Consider the following 17883-nt stretch of genomic DNA (forward strand, 5'->3'; position numbering starts at 1 on the left):
TTGCATTTGTTATTTCTGCAATACTTGGCCTTTGAGACTTTCAGGTTGGCTGATAAGAGGAGCAGAGAAAGCCGGCAATCCTTTCCCCCACTGTCAGGGCTTTACTTTGTTCTGCTGACCTGAAGTTAAATCCGAATGTAAGCGGTTCTCTCAGGACAGAGCTGACAATCGGTTCATAAGGCTTATTAACATGTGCTCCCTCCTCAGCCAGCATCTGATCTCCATCAAGGTGCACAGAGACCAATGACTGCACAGTGCCTAACAGTCTCCAGTGGGGACTGCAAAACCGTTTGGGGTTGTGGGGTTCTTGCAGAGAATAAAGGCCTAAGGGAAAACATTTAAACAGAGAGAGCCAATGAGGGCAGATGAAGGAGGTCGTATAAATAGCCAACTATTGGGATGCCTGGGTGGCTTAATCGGTTAAGCCGCTGCCTTAGGCTTGGGTCATGATCCTGGGATTCTGGGATCAAGTCCCGCATCAGGCTCCTTGCTCGGCGGGGAGCCTGCTTCTCTCTACGCCTCTGGCTGCCACTCTGCCTGCTTGTGCGCTAGCGCTCTCTCTCTCTCTCTGACAAATAAATAAATAAATAAAATCTTTAAAAAAAATAGCCAACTATCAACATTACCAAATCTAAGATTCTGGAGCTAAAAAAGTTCCCAAGGATCTACCTTGCCAAACCCTCTAACCTGAAACACAAAGACACCAAACCTGAGGACCTCCATGATGTAGCCAAGGTCACCTGGTAGCCATTAAGTCAGAATTCCCAACTACCCAACTCCCAGGCTGCTTTGGGTTACTCCTCTCTTCCTTCCTTCAAGCTCCTCAAGAGACTTCAGGAGGGAAAATAAAGAAAGGAGGGAAAAGCTATATACTTTGTATTGTGTGTATTCCCCCAGCATTTAATTGAGACAGATGGGGTGAAGAGTAGACGGTGTGCCTAGGAACAGGCCCACCGTCCATGCCAAGATGCTAACTGATTCACCAGTGTTTACCTGCAGCCCAAACACAGTGTTCAAGCCCATAATGATGTTTTTCTTCTACAGCAGCCACTTTCCTCTTAAAGGAAAAAATGCCAGGCCATGTGAGCAGCCAGTTCATCCCAAGCCCTGTAACCACAAAGACACGGCTCACAGTGAAGGTTGGACATAGTTTCCCGACTCTTGCCTTTGCCCAGAGAGGGCTCATTTCTGCCTTGGCCTCTCTCAGAGCCTTGGGGACAAATGTGAGTTGGTACTCATTAGACCAACATATCTAAGACCGACAGAGGCAATCTGAGGCCCCAGACAGCATCACTTCAAATGCCAAATACTGTGTATCCCTAGAAAAGATGCAGGGGAAAAAAACCTCAGAATTACTATCTACACCGCAATCCTAAATCAAGGCCTGAAACAAGTTAACATGTGCTCCGATGAATGCTGAAATACCAGCATTTCATTTTCAGAGCCTTAACATATATAGTACTTCAACTACTATGGACAAAAATCCACAAAAACCCCAAACCAGCTCCTGGTTGTGGTTACCGCTGTTACTCCTGTCTTTCAGGCTGGAGGCCACAGGCCTTTTCTCTAGGAATCACAATTTATGAAAGTCACATTTCCACCAAACACTGTTTCAGCCAGGAATGAGATCCCCAACACATTGTAAATGTTAAGATATCTCTGTGGTTCCTCTGTAGTCCACTGTTAAACAACAAGCCAGGAGAAATTTTCATAAGGTTATTATTTAGCATTAGAAACAAAACGCTTGAAACACCCACTGACAGTAACACGGAGACATCGTTTCTAGGTATTGAGACCACATCTCCAAAGCTCACAGGAGCCAGTGTTTAAGTGGACTGCATTTTTCTAGGACTTGTAGGAAGACACAACTGGCCATGTGCCTTAGGCTCTGGTGGAAGGCTGCAAGAGATCCAAGAGTCCTGAATTTATGCATTTATTTATCTTTAGAGAATTCCAAATCCTGTGATTTCACAAAGTAAGCGGGGCTCTGACCTAATTCCTTTCCTTCTTCCCTTGATTGGCCTAATGTCATGCATCCGTATAGAACTGATTTATCACCCATCTATCCCGGGTACTGAAATAGGCTTGGAATGAATTCCTGGACATACTTCTCACCTCACACAATGCCAGAGCCAAGGAAGGGATCCAAAAGGAGAAATGAGCAAGTCTTTCAGTCTTTTAGGTCTATTATTCTTAACCTTTCATGATTCCTCCTCCAGTTTCATTTCATTAAATTCTATTAAGATTGACATGAAAGAAGCCTAAAAGAAAAGTTGGCCGAGCCTACCTGGTATTTTATTCACAGTTCACATCTGGGTGGAAGACCTACATTTTCAGCTCCTTAAAAATGATGGGTTCTCCCAAAATATCTCTCTCCTGGATAAAGCTATATACTTTTGAGGCAATTTGTCATTAATAATAATTCTCGGTCGGAGTCAAGATGGCGGAGAAGTAGCAGGCTGAGACTACTTCGGGTAGCGGGAGATCAGCTAAATAGCTTATCTAAAGATTGCAAACACCTACAAATCCAACGGGAGATTGAAGAGAAGAAGAACAGCAATTCCAGAAACAGAAAATCAACCACTTTCTGCAAGGTAGGACTGGCGGAGAAGTGAATCCAAAGCGACGGGAAGATAGACCGCGGGGGGAGGGGCCGGCTCCCGGCGAGCGGCGGAGCAACGGAGCAAAATCAGGACTTTTAAAAGTCTGTTCTGCTGAGGGACATCGCTCCAGAGGCTTAACTGGGGTGAAGCCCAGGCGGGGTAAGCGCGGCCTCAGGTCCCGCAGGGTCACAGAAGGATCGGGGGTGTCTCAGTGTCGCAGAGCTTACCGGTATTAGAACGGGGAAGCCGGCTGCAGAGACAGAGCCGAGGAGTGACTCTCAGCTCAGGATTGAACCTTGAACCGGTCGCAGGCTCGGTCAGCTCGGAGCGCGGCCGGAGGCCAGGGTGACGAGAGTCATTTGGCACTGTTCTCTGAGGGCGCACTGAGGAGTGGGGCCCCGGGCTCTCGGCTCCTCCGGGCCGGAGACCAGGAGGCCGCCATCTTTATTCCCGTCCTCCGGACTCTACGGAAAGCGCTCAGGGAACAAAAGCTCCCGAAAGCAAACCCGAGCGGATTACTCAGCGCGGCCCGGGGTAAGGGCGGTGCAACTCCGCCTGGGGCAAAGACGCTTGAGAATCACTACAACGGGCCCCTCCCCCAGAAGATCTACGGGAAACCCAGCCAGGACCAAGTTCACCTACCAAGGAGAGCGGCGGAATTCCAGAGGAGAAGAAAGCAAAGCACGGAACTCATGGCTTTCTCCCCATGATTTTTTAGCCTTGCAGTTAATTTAATTTTTTTTTCTTTTTCAATTTTTTTTTTCTTTTTCTCTTCTTCTGCTAAATTTTTTTTTAACTTTTACCATTTTCTTTTTTTCAACGTTTTTTTAAATAGTTTATCTAATATATATATATTTTTTCCTCTTTTTATATTTATTTCTTTATCGGCTTTTTTTTTTTTTTCTTTCTTTATGAGCCCCTTTTTATCCCCTTTCTCCCCCCTCACAATTCAGGATCTCTTCTGATTTGGCTAAAGCATATTTTCCTGGGGTTGTTGCCACCCTTTTAGTATTTTACTTGCTCCTTCATAAACTCTTATCTGGACAAAATGACAAGGCGGAAAAATTCACAACAAAAAAAAGAACAAGAGGCAGTACCAAAGGCTAGGGACCTAATCAATACAGACATTGGTAATATGTCAGATATAGAGTTCAGAATGATGATTCTCAAGGTTCTAGCCGGGCTTGAAAAAGGCATGGAAGATATTAAAGCATCCCTCTCGGGAGATATAAAAGCCCTTTCTGGAGAAATAAAAGAACTAAAATCTAACCAAGTTGAAATAAAAAAAGCTATTAATGAGGTGCAATCAAAAATGGAGGCTCTCACTGCTAGGATAAATGAGGCAGAAGAAAGAATTAGCGATATAGAAGACCAAATGACAGAGAATAAAGAAGCTGAGCAAAAGAGGGACAAACAGCTACTGGACCACGAGGGGAGAATTCGAGAGATAAGTGACAGCATAAGACGAAACAACATTAGAATAATTGGGATTCCAGAAGAAGAGGAAACAGAGAGGGGAGCAGAAGGTATATTGGAGAGAATTATTGGAGAGAATTTCCCCAATATGGCAAAGGGAACAAGCATCAAAATCCAGGAGGTTCAGAGAACCCCCCTCAAAATCAATAAGAATAGGTCTACACCCCGTCACCTAATAGTGAAATTGACAAGTCTTAGTGACAAAGAAAAGATCCTGAAAGCAGCCCGGGAAAAGAAGTCTGTAACGTACAATGGTAAAAATATTAGATTGGCAGCAGACTTATCCACAGAGACCTGGCAGGCCAGAAAGAGCTGGCATGATATATTCAGAGTACTAAATGAGAAAAACATGCAGCCAAGAATACTATATCCAGCTAGGCTATCATTGAAAATAGAAGGAGAGATTAAAAGCTTCCAGGACAAACAAAAACTGAAAGAATTTGCAAATACCAAACCAGCTCTACAGGAAATATTGAAAGGGGTCCTCTAAGCAAAGAGAGACCCTAAAAGTAGTAGATCAGAAAGAAACAGAGACAATATACAATAACAGTCACCTTACAGGCAATACAATGGCACTAAATTCATATCTCTCAATACTTACCCTGAATGTTAATGGGCTAAACGCCCCAATCAAAAGACACAGGGTATCAGAATGGATAAAAAAACAAAACCCATCTATGTGTTGCCTACAAGAAACTCATCTTACACCCGAAGACACCTCCAGGTTTAAAGTGAGGGGGTGGAAAAGAATTTACCATGCGAATGGACATCAGAAGAAAGCAGGAGTGGCAATCCTTATAGCAGATCAATTAGATTTTAAGCCAAAGACTATAATAAGAGATGAGGAAGGACACTATATCATACTCAAAGGAACTGTCCAACAAGAAGATCTAACAATTTTAAATATCTATGCCCCTAACGTGGGAGCAGCCAACTATATAAACCAATTAATAACAAAATCAAAGAAACACATCGACAAGAATACAATCATAGTAGGGGATTTTAACACTCCCCTCACTGAAATGGACAGATCATCCAAGCAAAAGATCAATAAGGAAATCAAGGCCTTAAATGACACACTGGACCAGATGGACATCACAGATATATTCAGAACATTTCATCCCAAAGCAACAGAATACACATTCTTCTCTAGTGCACATGGAACATTCTCCAGAATAGATCACATTCTTGGTCCTAAATCAAGTCTCAACCGGTATCAAAAGATTGGGATCATTCCCTGCATATTTTCAGACCACAATGCTCTAAAGCTAGAACTCAATAACAAGAGGAAATTTGGAAAGAACCCAAATACATGGAGACTAAACAGCATCCTTCTAAAGAATGAATGGGTCAACCAGGAAATCAAAGAAGAATTGAAAAAAATTATGGAAACAAATGATAATGAAAACACAACGGTTCAGAATCTGTGGGACACAACAAAGGCAGTCCTGAGAGGAAAATATATAGCGGTACAAGCCTTTCTCAAGAAACAAGAAAGGTCTCAGGTACACAACCTAACCCTACACCTAAAGGAGCTGGAGAAAGAACAAGAAAGAAACCCTAAACCCAGCAGGAGAAGAGAAATCATAAAGATCAGAGCAGAAATCAATGAAATAGAAACCAAAAAAACAATAGAACAAATCAACGAAACTAGGAGCTGGTTCTTTGAAAGAATTAATAAGATTGATAAACCCCTGGCCAGACTTATCAAAAAGAAAAGAGAAAGGACCCAAATAAATAAAATCATGAATGAAAGAGGAGAGATCACAACGAACACCAAAGAAATACAGACAATTATAAGAACATACTATGAGCAACTCTACGCCAACAAATTTGACAATCTGGAAGAAATGGATGCATTCCTAGAGACATATAAACTACCACAACTGAACCAGGAAGAAATAGAAAGCCTGAACAGACCCATAACCAGTAAGGAGATTGAAACAGTCATCAAAAATCTCCAAACAAACAAAAGCCCAGGGCCAGACGGCTTCCCGGGGGAATTCTACCAAACATTTAAAGAAGAACTAATTCCTATTCTCCTGAAACTGTTCCAAAAAATAGCAATAGAAGGAAAACTTCCAAACTCATTTTATGAGGCCAGCATCACCTTGATCCCAAAACCAGACAAGGATCCCAACAAAAAAGAGAACTACAGACCAATATCCTTGATGAACACAGATGCAAAAATTCTCGCCAAAATACTAGCCAATAGGATTCAACAGTACGTTAAAAGGATTATTCACCACGACCAAGTGGGATTTATTCCAGGGCTGCAAGGCTGGTTCAACATCCGCAAATCAATCAATGTGATACAACACATTAATAAAAGAAAGAACAAGAACCATATGATACTCTCCATAGATGCTGAAAAAGCATTTGACAAAGTACAGCATCCCTTCCTGATCAAAACTCTTCAAAGTGTAGGGATAGACGGCACATACCTCAATATTATCAAAGCCATCTATGAAAAACCCACTGCAAATATCATTCTCAATGGAGAAAAACTGAAAGCTTTTCCACTAAGGTCAGGAACACGGCAGGGATGTCCGTTATCACCACTGCTATTCAACATAGTACTAGAAGTCCTAGCCTCAGCAATCAGACAACAAAAGGAAATTAAAGGCATCCAAATCGGCAAAGAAGAAGTCAAACTATCACTCTTCGCAGATGATATGATACTCTATGTGGAAAACCCAAAAGACTCCACTCCAAAACTGCTAGAACTTGTACAGGAATTCAGTAAAGTGTCAGGATATAAAATCAATGCACAGAAATCAGTTGCATTTCTCTACACCAACAACAAGACAGAAGAAAGAGAAATTAAGGAGTCCATCCCATTTACAATTGCACCCAAAACTATAAGATACCTAGGAATAAACCTAACCAAAGAGACTAAGAATCTATACTCAGAAAACTATAAAGTACTCATGAAAGAAATTGAGGAAGACACAAAGAAATGGAAAAATGTTCCATGCTCCTGGATTGGAAGAATAAATATTGTGAAAATGTCTATGCTACCTAAAGCAATCTACACATTTAATGCAATTCCTATCAAAGTACCATCCATTTTTTTCAAAGAAATGGAACAAATAATCCTAAAATTTATATGGAACCAGAAAAGACCTCGAATAGCCAAAGGAATATTGAAAAAGAAAGCCAAAGTTGGTGGCATCACAATTCTGGACTTCAAGCTCTATTACAAAGCTGTCATCATCAAGACAGCATGGTACTGGCACAAAAACAGACACATAGATCAATGGAACAGAATAGAGAGCCCAGAAATGGACCCTCAACTCTATGGTCAACTCATCTTCGACAAAGCAGGAAAGAATGTCCAATGGAACAAAGACAGCCTCTTCAATAAATGGTGTTGGGAAAATTGGACAGCCACATGCAGAAAAATGAAATTGGATCATTTCCTTACACCACACACGAAAATAGACTCAAAATGGATGAAGGATCTCAATGTGAGAAAGGAATCCATCAAAATCCTCGAGGAAAACACAGGCAGCAACCTCTTCGACGTCAGCCGCAGCAACATCTTCCTAGGAACATCACCAAAGGCAAGGGAAGCAAGGGCAAAAATGAACTTTTGGGATTTTATCAAGATCAAAAGCTTTTGCACAGCAAAGGAAACAGTGAACAAAACCAAAAGACAACTGACAGAATGGGAGAAGATATTTGCAAATGACATATCAGATAAAGGGCTAGTGTCCAAAATCTATAAAGAACTTAGCAAACTCAACACCCAAAGAACAAATAATCCAATCAAGAAATGGGCAGAGGACATGAACAGACATTTCTGCAAAGAAGACATCCAGATGGCCAACAGACACATGAAAAAGTGCTCCATATCACTCGGCATCAGGGAAATACAAATCAAAACCACCATGAGATATCACCTCACACCAGTCAGAATGGCTAAAATTAACAAGTCAGGAAATGACAGATGCTGGCGAGGATGCGGAGAAAGGGGAACCCTCCTACACTGTTGGTGGGAATGCAAGCTGGTGCAACCACTCTGGAAAACAGCATGGAGGTTCCTCAAAATGTTGAAAATAGAACTACCCTATGACCCAGCAATTGCACTGCTGGGTATTTACCCTAAAGATACGAACATAGTGATCCGAAGGGGCACGTGCACCCGAATGTTTATAGCAGCAATGTCTACAATAGCCAAACTATGGAAAGAACCTAGATGTCCATCTACAGACGAATGGATAAAGAAGATGTGGTATATATACACAATGGAATACTATGCAGCCATCAAAAGAAATGAAATCTTGCCATTTGCGACGACGTGGATGGAACTAGAGGGTATCATGCTTAGCGAAATAAGTCAATCGGAGAAAGACAACTATCATATGATCTCCCTGATATGAGGGAGAGGAGATGCAACATGGGGGGTCGAGGGGGTAGGAGAAGAGTAAATGAAACAAGATGGGATTGGGAGGGAGACAAACCATAAGTGACTCTTAATCTCACAAAACAAACTGAGGGTTGATGGGGGGAGGGGGTTGGGAGAGGGGGTGGGGTTATGGATATCGGGGAGGGTATGTGCTATGGTGAGTGTTGTGAAGTGTGTAAACCTGGCGATTCACAGACCTGTACCCCTGGGGATAAAAATATATGTTTATAAAGCTGTAAAAAAAAAAGAAAGAAAGAAAGAAAGAAAGGATGAATCCCCAAGTTTTGTAGCAACATGGACGGGACTGGAAGAGATTATGCTGAGTGAAATAAGTCAAGCAGAGAGAGTCAATTATCATATGGTTTCACTTATTTGTGGAGCATAACAAATAGCATGGAGGACAAGGGGAGATGGAGAGGAGAAGGGAATTGAGGGAAATTGGAAGGGGAGGTGAACCATGAGAGACTATGGACTCTGAAAAACGATCTGAGAATTTTGAAGGGGTGGGGGGTGGGAGGTTGGGGGCACCAGGTGGTGGGTATTGTAGAGGGCACGGATTGCATGGAGCACTGGGTGTGGTGCAAAAATAATGAATACTGTTATGCTGAAAAAAATAAAAAAATTAAAAAAAAAAAAAAATAATAATAATAATTCTCACTCAGTGAGATGCTAACTTTGCACAAATACCAGTAAAACTTCCACACACCGAATGGGATGACAACTTTTCCAGCGTAAAGATTCAGACCCAATATTAACATTTGCTAATGTTAATATTGTTAATATTATTATTATATATTTATAACATTATTTATGTTATATAAACATATAAAACATGTATATGTAAACATATATAAACATATAATACATATATAACATATTATTTATATGTTATATAAACATATTTATATGTAACAATATAATATTATTAATATTGTTAATGTTGCTGTATTATTCTCTACACTTTTGGCATGTTTGAAATACTTCAAATTTTTAAAATAATAATAAAAATCTACTGCCTAGAAAATCTACATCCACAAAAAAATGTAAAAAAAAAAAAGGATGATTTTTACATCATTAGTAACAATAAAAAACTGTCAATAACCCCATAAATCCATCAAAAGGAGAACAGCTAAACAAAATACAGTATATTCATAAGATAGAATCCTACCTGCAGAGAAAGGGGAACCCTCCTACACTGTTGGTGGGAATGCAAGCTGGTGCAACCACTCTGGAAAACAGCATGGAGGTTCCTCAAAAAGTAGAAAATAGAGCTACCCTATGACCCAGCAATCATACTACTGGGTATTTACCCTAAAGATACAAACGTAGTGATCCGAAGGGGCACATGCACCCAAATGTTTATAGCAGCAATGTCCACAATAGCCAAACTATGGAAAGAACCTAGATGTCCATCATCAGATGAATGGATAAAGAAGATGTGGTATATATACACAATGGAATACTATGCAGCCATCAAAAGAAATGAAATCTTGCCATTTGCAACGATGTGGATGGAACTAGAGAGTATTATGCTTAGCGAAATAAGTCAAAAATCGGAGAAAGACAACTATCATATGATCTCCCTGATATGAGGAAGTGGAGATTCAACATGGGGGTTGTGGGGGGTAGGAAAAGAATAAATGAAACAAGATGGGATCGGGAGGGAGACAAACCATAAGAGACTCACAAAACAAACTGAGGGTTTGGGGGGGGAGGAGGGGAGGGAGAGGGTGGTGGGGTTATGGACATTAGGGAGGGTATGTGCTATGGTGAGTGCTGTGAAGTGTGTAAACCTGGCAATTCACAGACCTGTACCCCTGGGGCTAATAATACATTATATGTTAATAAAAAAAAAATAAAAAAAAATTTTAAAATAAAATTATAATAGAATCTAAAAAAAAAAAAAAGAATCCTACCTTGCAATTAAAATGAATGAATTAATTATAACAAAACAAATTATATTGCTAGATAAAAGAAGCATGTCTCAGAACAGTATATACACTATAATACCATTTTAGGTAGAGGACATGTGCAAACACGCACGTAGATACACACATACATGTATACACGCACACGCACACGCTGAATCTAGTCTTAAAGAAACCCAAACTGAGAGATGCCATTCAACAGACAAATGGACAGGGGCATCTGGGTGGCTCAATGGGTTAAGCCTCTGCCTTCAACTCAGGTCATGATCTCAAGGTCCTGGGATCGAGCCCTACATCAGGCTCTCTGCTCAGCAGGGAACCTGCTTCCCCCTTTCTCTCTGACCTGCCTCTCTGCCTCTCTGCCTCTCTGCCTACTTGTGATTGCTCTCTTTCTGTCAAATAAATAAATAAAATCTTTTAATAAATAAATAACAAATGGATAAAGCAACTGTGGTCCATATATACAAAGGAATATTACTCAGCCATCATAAAGGATGAATACCCAACTTCTATATCAACATGGGTGGAACTGGAGGAGATTATGCTGAGTGAAATAAGTCAAGCAGAGTAAGTCAATTATCATATGGTTTCACTTACTTGTGGAACATAAGGAATAGCATGGAGGACATTAGGAGAAGGAAGGGAAAAATGAAGAGGGGGGAATCAAAGGAGGAGATGAATCATGAAAGACTATGGACTCCGAGAAACAAACTGAGGGTTTTGGGGGTGGGGGGGAGGAACGTTTAGCCGGGTGATGGGTATTAAGGACAGCACGTATTGCATGGAGCACTGGGTGATATACACAAACAATGAATCATGAAACACGACATCAAAAACTAATGATGTACTGTATGGTGACTAATGTAACATATAAATAAATAAAATGCAACACATGGCTCTGAACCACTTTAAAAGACCAGTTATGGGGGGCACCTGGGTGGCTCAGTGGGTTAGCCTCTGCCTTTGGCTTAGGTTATGTTCCCATGGTCCTGGGATCGAGCCCCACATGAGGTTCTCTGCTCAGTGGGGAGCCTGCTTCCTCCTCTCTCTCTCTGCCTCTCTGCCTATGTGTGATCTCTATCCGTCAAATAAATAAATTTTAAAAATAAAATAAAGTAAAATAAAATAAATAAAAGACCAGTTATGGGATAATCACTCAAAAGTAAACAGAGTCTGAGGATTGGATGGTACTGAAATGGCAGCGGTAATTAATTTTCTGCTTTTAATGGATGTTTTGGGGTTTTGTAAGAGATGTCTTTGTTGGCAGGAAATATACACTCATATTTTTGGGAGTGATAGGACATCAGGTCAGCAACGTATTCCCAAATGGTTTAGGAAAAATGTCCATTCTCCCAACTTCATTTACTTCATATCATATATAAAAATTAAGTCAAAATAAATATTAAGAGTTAAAATTATAAAATTTTTACAGGAAAACACAGGGGAAAGCCTTCAAAACCTTCTTATATATTGGATATGACACCAACAGGGCAGGCAACAAAAGAAAAAACAGAAAATGGAATTCATCAAAATATAAATTAGGGGTGCCTGGGTGGCTCAGTCAATTATGTGTCTGACTCTAGATTTCAGCTCAGGTCTTGATCTCAGGGTCATGAATCTAAGTCCTGTACTGGGCTCCACAACTAGAGCCCACTTAAAAACAAAAAAACAAAAACAAAAGAAAAACTTTTATATATCAAAGGACACTATCAATAGAGTGAAAAGGCAATCTACAGAATGGGAGAAAATATTTGCAAATCATACATCTGATAAAGGGTTAATATCCAAAATAAAGACCTACAACTCAACAACAAAATTATTCAAAAATGAACAAAGCACTTGAATAGATATTTCCCTAAAGAAGACACACAAATGGCCAATCAGCACATGAACAGATGCTCAACATCACAAAGCAAAAGGGAAATGCAAATCAGAACAAGATCCTACCTCATACCTCTTGGGGATGGCTATTAACAAAAAAACAGAAAAGAAGTGAGGGCAAGGATATGAAGAAATTGGTACCTTTCGAGTGGGAATATAAAATGGTGCAGCCACTGAAGAAAATGATAGGGCACTTGTTCAAAAAATTAAACAAAGAATTGTGAATATGATCCAGCAACTTCACTTCAATGCATACACTCAAAAGTACTGAAAGCAGGCAACCGAACAGCTATCTGCACACCCGTGTCACAGCAGCATTACTTGCCAGAGTCAGAAAGTAGGAACAACCCAAATGTCCATCAACTGATGAACAGCTAAACAAAATGTGGCATATACCTAAAATGGAATGTTACTCAGCCTTAAAAAGAATGAAATTCTGACACATGCTATATGAATGAACTCTGAAGACATCATGCTAAGTAAAATAAGCCAGACACAAAAGGACAAACACTATGATTCTATTCATGTGTGGGCCTTCAAATAATCAATTTCAGAGACAAAAAGTAGAAGACTGGTTACCAGGGACTCACGGAGTGGAATCGGGAATTACAGTTTAATTGGGTAGAGTACCAGTTTAGGAAGATGGAAAAGTTCTGGAGATGGATAGTGATGATGGCTGCACAACCAACGTGAATGTCCTTAATGCCACTGAACTGTACACTCAAATATGGTAAAATGGCTAAAATGGTTCTGTTTTCTATTTTACCACAATTCTTAAAAAGTCTTATGATACAGACTCTCTCTGAGATACCACGTATTTTCTGAGTATGTGGTAAATGTGAGTAAACAAATTATTAAGTCTGGAAGAAAAGGCATAGAACTTAACTAATGGTGTTACCTCTGGAAATGAGAGATTATAGTCAAAATCATCTTTAGTATTTTTAATTTTTTAAAAGGATACTGATTTTACATATTACTTGTAACAAAAACTGATATAAAAATGGTATATTACGGGGCGCCTGGGTGGCTCAGTGGGTTAAGCCGCTGCCTTCGGCTCAGGTCATGATCCCGGGGTCCTGGGATCGAGCCCCGCATCAGGCTCTCTGCTCGGCAGGGAGCCTGCTTCCCTTCCTCTCTCCCTTCCTCTTTCACTGCCTGCCTCTCGGCCTATTTGTGATCTCTCTCTGTCAAATAAATAAATAAAAATCTTTTTTAAAAAAATGGTATATTATGGGCACACGAGAAAAATAAAAGACAGGAAAAGAGCTGCTTCTATAAAAATACCTTTCTGTCCAGGAATACTATAAAAACTCACTAATAAAAATAAATAAATAACATTTCCAAACTGATACTTTCCAGAATACACTGCTTACATGAAATTTAAAAAACAATAATAGGAGATTCTTCCCTAAAGAAAATGAAGGGGACAGAGGAACAACATGAGCGGGGGCAGAGGAATGGGGGGGGAGAATCCACAGAGCATAAGGCCAGATCTAGTCTGGATTTTGAAATGAAATTTTATAGGATTTGTACTTATCCCCTAAAGGTTTCATGACCCAACAATGACACCACCAACAGTTAATAACAGCCTTTGCCCTCTCTGCAGTCAAACCACCACGATTCCTGAACACAGCCACTGCTTGGGGGATTCTGTGGGTATCATGCCCCGGTCTGAGCAGGAGTGGAGAATGGTAACAAGGCCACAAACCTAGCTCTTTCCATTACACAGAAATTGAGGCTTCCAGGCTCCACTTTCATGCTTAAAAATAGAAAAAGAAATTGACTTCACATTTTATGGAGAGTAGTCAAAGGAATACATTTAATGTGAAGAATCTTCAGAGAAGTGCTGTTCTTTTTTGTTTTGTATTGACAAAAATAACTAAGATGACGGAACAAAGCAGGTAGAAAGCGACGATTATGAAACTCTTGACCTGATACCAGCAAGCGGTCCCCTGGCATTGGTCAGGCACAAGAGCCTCCTCCAGCCCCGGATTTCCACTCTGCCTCTGGAGCTGCTGCAGCCCTTCTGACAATTACCTCCCATAATTTCCAAGATCAATGAACAACAGGAAACATACTTTTCCAAAAATAAATCCTTTTCTTCCTCTGACAAGTTCCGAACACTTAAGATTTAGAAACTGTCCTAACGATACAAGTTAAAATGGCATGTAAAAATCAAATTCAATATAAATGTTTCTTGGGCTCTTTACGGTCTCTTTTTATAAAGTTTTTTGCATTCAGGGGAAAGCTGGCTGATAGTGAAACACATGGCTTCATGCTGACTTGAAGAAGGGGACCTAAATACTTGAAACCTGCTTCTTTGTCATTGGACATCATCAAACAGAGGTTCTGGCTTTATGTCCAAACTATGCCCAAGGAACTTGCAGAACCAGGGCTGAGCATCACACCCCTTGATGTCTAAATGTCTGATCTCATCCTAGAAACTCAAAGAAACTCATGCCGTGGAATCCCCTCACTACCCTGCATTGGAGGCAGGAATGGGGTCTTCCTAGTAGTGAACTGTAGGAGGCTAGCCTTTACAGTGCGCCCCACTGCTCAAACCTTGGTATAAAGGAATTCAAACATGAGTCATTTATAGAACACCCTTACTGCAAGAGGCAGAACACAAGTGGCTAAGAGCCTCCAAAGTACATCCAGACTCCACACTTCTCACCTACCTGTTGTAAGAGCTCTGAACTGCTCTACCTGCTGCCCCTTCCCTCGCCTACACTACAGTCCAGCTCAGCCACATCTGCGAACACACCCAGATGCTCTCAAATTCCAACAACCATCCAGCTTACTAGCCTAGCCGCCAAGGCCTCGCATCATTAGACCTGGGTCACAATTCTATCCTCCTTGTCCTACCCTCTCCCAGATACCCTCGGAGCTCGGCCACACTGGCCTTTCTTCCACTGATCAACCCAGGGCTCTGCACTTGCTGATTCTTCCCCCAGGCTTCATGGACCTGACTCCCTCTCAGCTCCACCTCCTTCCTCAGCCCCCATACCTAACTAGGGTAGTCCCCACTCCACAGCATTCTCTGTACCTCACCCTGTTTTGATTTCTTTACATAATCACAACTGTCAATTATGCTGGCTTTCATATGTGTCCCACCACAGTGCAAGCTCCACAATGGCGCAACGCTGGCTCAGTCCTGTACTTACGCACGAAGCTGGCACAAAGCAGGCACCATTATCAGTATCTGTTACACACATAGATGAGAGGGTGGTAGGTAGGTGAGTGGATGGCTGGATGGGCAGACAGACAGATGGATACACAGCAGGTGCAGAGATGGATAAATGAACAAGCAAACTAATAAAAAATGAGGATGGGCCATTAGTAAAAGCACCAACCACTATGCAACCAGTGCCACACCATGCAATGAGGATTCAAAGGCAGGAAGAGCCCGCTGGACGGGCCCTGAGGTAAGCATCATGAATGAAATACTATCTGAAATTAACCTTAAAAGATTGGGGGTGTGGAGAGAACAGGAGTTCCTTTCGGGTGGATGACCAGGAACACAAGGAGAAAAACAAAAATAACAATCAAAAACCAGTAAACAATCTGCAGGAAACTAATCCTACAATTTAATGTGAAAAGCTTCTACCATGAACTTAACAAGTAATTCATCATAAAATACGAACCCCTAACAATATCCCCTGTGTTTAAAAGTAAATGATTAGCCAACAGCCCACAAAGCCTCAACATTCATGCATTCTGTTAAATTGCAATTCTCCCAGCCAAGGCTTGGTAGTGATCACCCTGGGTTTTTATTCAAGTCCCATGAATAAATCAACCTAGGAATAGAGCCAGATGTCTGGTACCCAAAAAACCAAGAGAACTATAAGCATTGTTTTTCAAACCAAAAATCTCAAGAGAGTATGCCACTGGAATCTCACCCAGCCATTGGGCAATCCACACATTGGGCTCCCCTCTCTGAAGAAACAAGCTACTCCAGGATACCTGGGTGGCTCAGTCAGTTGAGCATCCAGCTCTTGATTTCGGCTAAGGTCACGATCTCAAGGTCCTGAGATCAAGCCCCAAATCAGGCTCCGCACTCACTGCAGAGTCTAGAATTTTCTCTCTCTCTCTCTCTGCCCCTCCCCCCACTCACTCTCCCACTCCCTCTCTAAAATAAATAAATAAATAAATCTTTAAAGAAAAGAAACAAGTTATTCCCCTGGCACAGGCCTCAATGTCACTCGGCAGAGGGGCCCATCATCAGTCACTCACGTATTGAGCTGTTGTTCTATCGGCTTTTCCCTGACACATCTGTAATTGTGTCAAGAAGGTACCATGCTCTGGGAATATTTTCATCACTGCGGTGTGTATGGGGGTGGGGGGTGAGGAACTGAGGGGGCACTGATGAGTAAGAACAGCCTCATATGTGACCTCAATTCTCAAGCCCAGCCATCTTGCTTCCTGGCAGCCGCAGTAATACAGGTTGTAAAGTATTTGTAGTCATCACAGCTGGGGAGACAGAGCGGGGGAGGGCAGGTGGTCCAGAGAGACCAATGCCTGGAGCAGATAAAAGTGGCAATGGTCAATTTTCTCTGGTCCAGTAGCTCACAAAGCATGCACAAAGAACTAGTGAAAAACATAAATCTGCTACTCTTCTGCCTTTCATATCCAGACATGCCAGGAACTCTGGTTCAGAAAACCAGAGGTGGGGGGAAAGCACCCAGACTCTGCATTTTTGGGGGGATTTTATTTATTTATTTAATAGAGACACAGAGAGAGAGGGAACACAAGCAGGGGGAGTGGGGGAGGGAGAAGCAGGCCTCCTGCAGAGCAGGGAGCCTGATGCAGGCCTCAATCCCAGGACCCTGGGATCATGACCTGAGCCAAAGGCAGATGCTTAACAACTGAGCCACCCAGGTGCCCCAAGACTCTGCCTTTTAATATGCACCCTCCATGGCTTGAAGCCTGTGGTCTCAGAGAACGCAACTACCAGTCTGAGTGACTCTGCAGGAAACAGAGTATGGAATCCCTGCACACAATAGCCCCAAGGCCACCAGTATCTTCATTTCTTTGGGGCCTTCTGAGAATCTGATGAAAGCCCATTTTTTATTTCTATCACTTCCATGCCACTCTTTTCTCTCCATTAGTAATGCAAATGTTTGAACAAGGCTTTCTACAAAATACCACTGATTTGCCAAACATCTTTCTACAAACACCCGGAACCATGAAGCTCCTAATAAATTAGCTAAAAAGCTAAAAATTCCCAATTAAAATCTTGAGTCTGTATATTTAAAGCATTGCTTTGCCAAAGTATAAATCCATGGAAGGATAAACTTCACCTCCCTCCCTTGGGAATAATAAAAAAGATGCTTAGGGGGCCTGGGTGGCTCAGTCGGTTAAGCATCCAACTCTTGATTTTGGCTCAGGTCATTATCTCAGGGTCCTGAGATTGAGCCCCATATTGGGCTCCACGCTGAGGGTGGAACCTGCTTAAGATTATCTCTCTCCCCTTCCCTCTGCCCCTCCCCTCTCAAAAAAGGTGCTGGTTAATCTTGGGCAGGTCAAACAGTAAGGTAAGGAGTTTGGTGGGGGGGGGGTTAAAGATTTTATTTGAGAGAGAGAC

The 17883-nt window shown here is 41.6% G+C and overlaps 1 protein-coding gene across 6 annotated transcripts in view; it reads right to left on the reverse strand.

The window, feature by feature from the left end:
* The window catches only part of DTD1 (D-aminoacyl-tRNA deacylase 1), a 205911-nt gene that overhangs the window by 151210 nt on the left and 36818 nt on the right, over positions 1–17883 (reverse strand). The window contains exons 6-7 of one of the 6 annotated variants that reach the window (XR_007130140.1): positions 2288–2376; positions 994–1107 (exon numbers count right to left, since the gene is read on the reverse strand). The exons of 4 other annotated variants lie outside the window; for them this stretch is intronic. The gene's annotated coding sequence lies outside the window, so the exon portion shown is untranslated. The remainder of the gene's footprint in view (positions 1–993; positions 1108–2287; positions 2377–17883) is intronic. One more of the 6 variants, XR_007130141.1, reaches the window with a different exon arrangement.

This window comes from Lutra lutra, chromosome 9 (assembly GCF_902655055.1).
Source record: "Lutra lutra chromosome 9, mLutLut1.2, whole genome shotgun sequence".
Lineage (NCBI taxonomy): Eukaryota > Metazoa > Chordata > Mammalia > Carnivora > Mustelidae > Lutra > Lutra lutra.